Below are 8,785 nucleotides of genomic sequence, written 5' to 3' on the forward strand. Positions count from 1 at the left end.
TGAGTTTTGTTCTTGTTGATCTATCCAGAGGTGATAGGGGGATATTGAAGTCTCCAACTACTATTGTGCTGTTAGTGATGTCCTCTTTGAGGTCTGTAAGGAGTTGTTTTAAGTATTTAGCCGGTCGTTCATTGGGTGCGTATATGTTTAAGAGTGTGATTTCCTCCTGTTGTACATATCCCTTGATGAATAGAAAGTGGCCTTCGCTGTCCCTTTTAATCTTTTTCAACCTGAAATCTATATTGTCGGATACTAGGATGGCCACTCCAGCTTTTTTGAGGGAGTTGTTTGCTTGCAGGATTGTTTTCCATCCTTTGACTTTGAGTCTGTGTTTACTCTGTTTGTTCAGGTGTGTTTCTTGTAAACAGCAGAATGTTGGGTTTAATTTCCGGATCCATTTTGCCACTCTGTGTCTCTTGATAGGTGCATTTAGGCCATTGACATTGAGAGAGATTATTGTGATGGGGTTTTGTGTCATCTTTCTGTGGGGTTAGTTGTTCTTATGGGGTTCCTCCTTAGCTTACAGTAGCCCCTTTAGACCTTCTTTTAAGTTTGGTTTTGAGTCTATGAAGTTCCTGAGGACTGGCTGAGGAAACTTTGGTACATCTATACAATGGAATACTATGCAGCTGTCAGAAAAAAGGAGGTCACGAATTTTGTATTTAAGTGGATGGGCATGAAAAGTTTCATGCTGAGTGAAATGAGTCAGAAAGAGAGAGACAGACATAGAAAGATTGCACTCATCTAGGGTATATAGAATAACAGAGTGGGAGACTAACACCCAAGAATTGTAGAAATAAGTACTAGGAGGTTGACTCCATGGCTTGGAGGCTGGCCTCACATTCTCGGGAAAGGGCAACTCAGAGAAGGGATCACCAACTATAATGTAGTCGAAGGCCATATGGGGGAAGGGAGTTGCGGGCTGAATGAGGGCTAGAGACTGAGCACAGTGACCACTCAACACCTTTATTGCAAACCACAACAGCTAATTAGAGAGAGAGAACAGAAGGGAATGCCCTGCCACAGTGGCAGGGTGGGGTGGGGGGAGATGGGATCGGGGAGGGTGGGAGGGATGCTGGGTTTACTGGTGGTGGAGAATGGGCACTGGTGAAGGGATGGGTTCCCGAACTTTGTATGAGGGAAGCATAAGCACAAAAGTGTATAAATCTGTAAATGTGCCCTCAGGGTGATTCACGAATTAAAAATAAATAAATTAAAAAAAAAACCTGTTGCTCCACCCTCCCACCCCCCCAGCCAATGAGGACTTCATAACAAGAGTCCTGGGGAACTCTGTGAATTGTGTGGGTGTTATCTCACCTTTGAACTCGATAATCATTTGTCCCCAAATAGAACTCATTAAGACTCCATATTCTGCAGGAGGGATCACAGTCATACCACAATTATGACCCTGTGTGATCACAAATCCTGCCCAGCTGCCTTGGGATTCAAGTTACCTCCAAAATATTGAAAGGAGCTTTTTACATTACTCATAAAGCAAGAAATCACTTTAGGTACTGGTGGAGCCCACTGCCCTTTGGCCTCTGCTTGTGCATCTGTGCACATAGTAAGAACTGGCCAGATCCCAGTTCACCAGAGTGTGGCTTGATGCACTGCGGGATCTGCCTGCCTCATAGACCTTTGGACCTCTGTCACCTCTGGACCAGCAGATTCTTATGGAGAAACCCATGTATTTGAGTCCAGAGGGGTGAGCAGCTGCTTGTGGTTTTATATGGAAAATCTCCCCTTTGCCCCTCAAGAAGGCAAACAAATTCAAGAAAAATGAGTGGGAGCTTCTAAAAAATGGTCGCTATGTGACTTTCTGTTGGGATAAGTCTAATATATATGTCTTTGTGGTCTCCCAGCTTTCGGGACCTATTTGGTTGAAAATGCTGGAAATGTAAGGTATGAAGGAAGACTGGCTTCATTCAGCCTGTCAATGTGTTTTAATAACATGATCCTTACTCACTAGAGATTAGGGTTAGGGTTAAGGCCGGGCATGGGAAACCATTTCAGACTCTTTGGCTTTTCTAGTGCCAAGAATTGATGATCACCTTCACTACAGAAGTGCTCATGTCTGCAGAGTTTGGAACACATCCTGAGGGGCCTCTTCTCCACCTCAACTGCACTGTGCTTGTCTGTGGAGTCTTGGGAGCCTCACCAGAGCTCTGCTCACAGTCTCCCTACAAGCTGGAACTCTGCATAAAGACAACTTTGTCTCTCTCTCTCTCTCTCTCTCTCTCTCTCTCTCTCTCTCTCTCTCTCTCTCTCTCTCTCTCTCTCAAGCCCGAAAGAAAACTTTTCTGCTTTTCTTGCTTTTGGCTTCAGTTCATTATTTAAATGGCAAAAGTTACTAAAATACTGACATAGAAATTTGCTTAATTAACAGGAAAGGAGTTTTGATGATCCCCCAGTGAGCATGAAAATTAATCCTGTATTTGCCATTTGTACCGTGTAGGTGGTTCTGCTTATCTTAAACCTGCATTTTTGCTGTCTCCATTAATGGTTCTTCTTGGAACTGTTACTGGGTTGTTGTTACTGGGATGAGCTTTTACTGTAGATAACTGGTAATTTTCTTATCAAAAGCTTTAAAAATCAAAGATATATATACAAAATGGTGTATATCTTTGTTTTTACACATTTACACAAAATTGGTGTAATCACAGACTCACTTTTAGATGGCAACACATTTTTATTTACTAAATATATTTTGTTTGATTGGGGTCATACCCAGCAGTGCTCAGGAATTACTCCTGGCTCTGCTCAGGGATCACTTCTACTGGGGTTTGGGGGACCCTGTATGGTGCCAAAGATTAAACCTGGGCTGGCTGTGTTCAAAGCACCGTACCCATCCCTGTATTTCTCCTGCCTCCAAATATCTCTTGAGTATTTGATTTTGTGGAATAATAGAGAACAAATTGAGGAGCTCAAAATAGAAAGTCTAGTAGAAAAATGAAATAGAAAAGATAGTGCTGTGTCATCAATTTGCTTGAGCGGGTGCTGGTAATGTCTCCATTTTTCCCTTTCGCGTTCAGGGTCAGGGGAATGAGGCCCATTATTGTTACTGTTTTTGTCATATCGAATACCCCACGAGTAGCTTGCCAGGCTCTGCTATGCAAGATTCTGCATCGCTGTCTTCTGGGAACTTTGTTCTATAGTCTCTGGATCTTCGCCATTGATGAGATTACATGGTGCTGGGGTGTTTGTGGGTGTGGCTGCCAAGCTATTGTATAACAGGGGATGTGGGTGGAGGAAGCTCAGTCCCGATCTGAGTAGGCTTGGATATCTCAGCCACAGGTTCCGCATTTGTGGATTCCTCTGTTGGTTCCTTCATGGATGAGGCTCGTCCGAGCATGTGGAGAGTGGCCTTGAGCATGCTGTGGCTGGTTTCTGGAAGTTTTTGGTTGCTAGGTCTCTGCTTCGGGTGGGGGGGGAGCTTAACCTGGCCCACTCTGAGGGGGCCCCAGTGATGACAGCCTGGATGGAGGCAGGAGGTTCTGTATGGATCTCTTCTGGGAGCTTTGTTTTATAGTCCCTGGGTCTGGCCATGAGATTACATGGCAACAGGGGCAGTTTGTGGGTGTGACTGCCAAGTTACTGGGAAACGGGGGATCTAGGTGGAGAAGGCCCAGTCCCGATCCAAGCAGGCTTGGAGAAAAGATAAATACAAGCAAATAAATATAATGTAGAATGGAGAAGTAATGGTTGTGGAATGGGAAGAACATAATGGTTGAAAGAATTAAATGAGATGAAGTCCTGGATCTTTAAAGGTAGGAAAAAATTCTTAGAGTCTGAAAGTGGGGGATGAAAGACGATCACAGGTTTTTGACATCACTTTATTGGAAATGAGTGTTTCCGTTAACAATCTCAGTTTAGCCCAGCTTTTCCAGATACTCCCATTAAAGTGCCAGAATTGAGAGCAGAGATTTCTGAGCTACTCTGGCACATATCGTCTGCCAGATGAGAGCTGCTGATAAAATGCATCAGAAACATAGCACTGAAGAATAACCAACCAAGTTCTGCAATGATTAGCAGCCTGGATGGTAGAGTTTTGTTTAGCAGAGGTAAGAGTCCAATGGCATTCCAAAGTGGGAATGTCGGGGCAAACCATAAAGCTGTGAAGGTGCAGAGCATATGCTAAAAATTTGAGCTTGAGAGAAATTGGGGGTAGGTGACAGGAAAAATATCTTGCACATATTTAAAGACTAGAGAATCTAAAGGCCATGTGTAATCTATATCTATAGCCAAAGAAGTGCCATTGAAAGTCCTTTAATTGTTCATTACGGAAAATTATAAATGTACACTAAGAATAATATGATGATCTATAGTTACATCACAAATGGGGCTCAAGCAATGTATATAAGTGGTCTCCCAGCAAGGGAATTATCAGCGCTTGTCAGTCATTTTTCCTTCCATATTTTAAGACAAATTCCAAATATCATTTCATTTTAACCCGAAACAATCCTATATGTGGTTCTAGCAGATATGAACTGAAAGCTTCAGTTAAACCACTTTCACACTCTAAAAAATAATAGTATAAAGTCTATTCCAAATTTCTTTTTTTTTTTTTTTTTTTGCTTTTTGGGTCACACCTGGTGATGCACAGGGGTTACTCCTGGCTTTGTACTCAGGAATTACCCCTGGCTGTGCTCAGGGGACCATATGAGATGCTGGGATTTGAACCCTGGTCAGCCGCGTGCAAGGCAAACGCCCTACCCGCTGTGCTATCTCTCCAGCCCCATATTCCAAATTTCTTTTGTCATCTTATTCTTGATGTTTTTCTTTTTGGCATTTTGGGTCCCACCTGGCAATGCTCAGGGGTTCCTCCTGGCTATTTACTCAGGAATTACTTCTGGCAGTGTTTGGGGGACTATGTAGGATGCTGGAGATTGAACCCGATTGGCTGCTATGCAAAGCAAATACCATGTTTTACAATTTATGTGGCCCTTATTCTTTATTCAGTATTCTTACCTTAATGTTCACACAAGTCTCACAATGGAGACATTACTGGTGCCCACTTGAGCAAATCAATGAACAATGGGATGACAGTGCTACAGTGCAGTGCTACTGTAATATTCAAGCTGGGTCCCATTTGATTGTGTCTCCTAATCTTAACATGGAGACAATACATTTCTATTTTACAGAACAAGGTCTAGAGAGGACAAGTGGTTTAACTTAGATGGCAAATAAGAACTGGCACCCACAGACTGTGTTCTTAGCTCTTGTACTAAACAATTGATCAGTGTTTGATGATAAACACAGAAGGGGGTGGTCATGGATGGAAGGAGTTTGGGTACATAGTTGAGCTGCTGACTATCTCATACATATTCAGCAACCCTGAGGAAACTTTTTCTTTCATTTTAATAAAATTATCCTGTTGTCCTCAAGACTGACCAGTTTAGAATTATAGGGAGAGTAACCTGGAATATACATTAGCAATTTTTTTTTGGGGGGGGGAGCAGTATATGAGCACACATACCCAGCAGTGCTCAGGGGTTACTCTTGGCTCTGCACTCAGGAATTATTCCTCCTGGTGGTGCTTGGGGTACCATATGAGATGTCAAGGGTCAAACCAGCATTGGCCATGTGCAAGGAAAATGCCCTATCAGCTGTACTATCATTCTAATCCCCACCTTGGGGTTTTTAAAATCAGTGGCAAACACCATACTGAAGAATGAGACCAGCTTAACCAGGAAGGGAAAGGTGAGCCTTCCTTGAAAGGAATGATGAATTTAAGTAAATGGAAAGACTAGGGCTTTGTACAGTGCCTCATGATTAGCTTGTGTTTTATAACTACATACAGTTGAACAAATAAACAAATGAAAGAAATTTGACTATTGGAACTGACAGTATTTCCAACTAGAGCATCAAGTTTGGCACAAAGGATAGACAGCAGAGTGAGTGCCCACCTGCTGTGGAATAGCAGTTGATTAGAATTCTGAGCTATTAACTTTCTGGTCGACATGGGGACTGTTACCACAACCTCAGCCCAAGGCATCCTCTACAAGTAAACTTTTTCTTGTTTGTATGGGAGAGAAGAGTCTCAGTTGAGAGCAGACAAGTAACTCCTGACCTGCTGTGAATGGAATGGACCAAAGACTCAATGGGATAATTCCCAGTATTTTCCTTTTAGGTGTGACTCCACTTCCCACAGGTTTGGTCACCTAAGGTCAACTGTGAACCAGATACCACCAATAAATAGGACATTTTGAAAGAAAGGAAGAGATACATTCAATAGCTTCTAGTGCACTATATTGTTTGGGTTTTATTAAGTTTTAAGCTATTACAGTGCCTATGTTTACAGGTTAAGCTTTATCAGAGATCTATAAACAGATTAAAAATATAGTTTAGAGGTGCATATGATGCCTGAGCTCATTGTGCTGCTTGTGATCACATGGCTGAGCGCATATGGTGTCCAAGCACATGTGTCTCCTGTATCTCCCCTCTTGAGATGTGTACTGGGGCTCTCTCCATCTTTGGAGAAGTCCACGTTATCTTGAGCACATTTTTCTCACACCATCTCCCTTGCTCCCCTTCCTAAAAAGACCTCCAAATAAAATCTGCTTTTACTTAAAGAAGTAAAAAGGGTTAAGTATCAGATACTCATGTATGGTAAGCATTACTGTCATTAAAAACACTTGTTGCTGCTTTATTAGTGGCAATAAAATGTTACAAACAACATGTAAAACAGAAAAGACCTTAGACTTGAAGACATTTCACTCTGAAATATTGTCTAGGCAAAAGTCATTCAGTGAACACTTTGAGACATAACTGAACTGAATTGGGTTCAGTTGACAGTTACACATCTTAGACTTTTAACACTTCTTTTGTTTGTTTCTATAATTAGTGCCTTCTTACTCATTGCCATGGTTTAGTTTCTGAATTGTCTTTCTTTTTAAAGAAATAAAAATAAAATGTCAGTAAGTTTTTTAGAAAGAGGATTGCCTCAAACTATTATTTGGCACACAATATGAGGGTTGTGAAGTTCCTGGAGTGAAAAAATGGTCTCTTGATTCTTACATTGTACATGTGACCTCTGACCTTTTCCGAATTGCTATATTTCTATTTTTAAAATTACATGGGAAGAGATTATATTTACTATTGACAAAGAGAGAGAAGAAATCGTTGTTGAGTGTGGCAAGTTCCACTTACCCAGGAACTGTAAAATTTCCTGTGAATAGTCTTGTTTTGTTAAGTCTGTGCCAGTGTTTTAATTCAGGGCTTCTTCAGACTTTTCTTCTGCAGCCTGAGAAATATGACATGGGTGAACTCTGCCAGAAACACCATGGATTCATCATAGATTTGGTTTTGAATTAATGCCTGATTATTGTGCATTCAGAAAACTTTCACTGTTGCCATTTTTTTTCTTTATACACAGTTTCAGAAATCAGGCTCCAGGTGATCACCAATTTGATCTTTTATATGAAATAGCAATCAAGGTTATGATCGTGACTAGAAATTATAAACTTAATTTTAAAAAGAAGTTAGTGGTACACTCTGGTGGCGGGGGTGGTGTTGGAACAACGGATGCCAGAAATTCTCATTAACAGTATTGTAAGTTATGGTAGCACTGTAGCACTGTTGTTCATCCCGTTGTTCATTGATTTGCTTGAGTGGGCATCAGTAACGTCTCCATTGGGAGACTTGTTGTTACTTTATTTGGCATATTGAATGTGTTACGGGTAGCTTGCCAAGCTCTGCCATGTGGGCGGGATACTCTCGGTCACTTGCCGGTCTCTCCGAGAGGGACGGAGGAATCAAACCCAGGTCGGCCGCATGCAAGGCAAATGCCCTACCTGCTGTACTATATCACTCCTGCCCTTCATGTGTTCTAAACTAGTGGAAATGATTATTGGCTTTCTCTTTGCCTCCGTTCCCTTTTCAGCAACAAAGGCCTTGTGCTTCAGCAAAGGAAAGGGTCTTGCTATGTATCATTCTACCAGTTTCTTTACTGATTTACCTAGCTGCAGTCCATGGACATTTATCTTCAGGATGGTTCTTCAGGCCCAAGTTCTTGTTGCTCAGCTCCACTTCCCAGGGTTCCCACACAGGCCACCATCTGCCTCCACCTTCGCAGGCTTCTTTTCTTGCTGCCTGTTCCACAATCCCACTGCCTCAAAGGAGAATCTCAGGCAGAGATTGACCCTGGAACACCTGAGAAGTGTCGATGCTGCTGAAGAAAACGCAGGGCTTAGCTCCCAGAGTTGTGGGCGGGTGGGTCCCTGGAAGTCAAGGCAAGAGCTGCAGTGATGGGCAGGCCTCAGAGCATCCCCATGTTAGCCAGTGACAATCACTTTGAGATCAGCGGGTCACAGGTCTTCCTCCTGCCACACCTCTTCTTATCACCTCTCTCGAGATGGCACAGATGCGGGCCCGGAGTATTGTTTGAGGATCTCTCATGATGCTCTCTTGTATGTGATATCGGTGGGCCCCACGAGTGGCTCATGTGAATGGGGAGGAGAAAGACGATCACTTTCTCCCGATCTGTCTGTCTCTGCCATCCGGGACCCAGGGTTACTGGGTTTTTGTCTCGCTCACAGAAAAGAATTTCAAAAGTACACAAGCAGTGAAGTAAAACAGATTTTACTTGGAGGGTTTTTGAAATTTTACTTGGAGAGTTTTTGAAGGTGTGAGAGAATGAGAGAGAGAGAGAGAGAGAGAGAGAGAGAGAGTAATGCACTCAAGAGAGAATGCGGGCTTCTCCAAGGGCAGAGAGAGCCCATTAAACATATCCCAGCATTAGACATGAAAGCATGAAAGTACACATCTCAAGAGGGGAGATGCGGGT

This window comes from Sorex araneus, chromosome X, assembly GCF_027595985.1.
Source record: "Sorex araneus isolate mSorAra2 chromosome X, mSorAra2.pri, whole genome shotgun sequence".
Taxonomy (NCBI): Eukaryota; Metazoa; Chordata; class Mammalia; order Eulipotyphla; family Soricidae; genus Sorex; species Sorex araneus.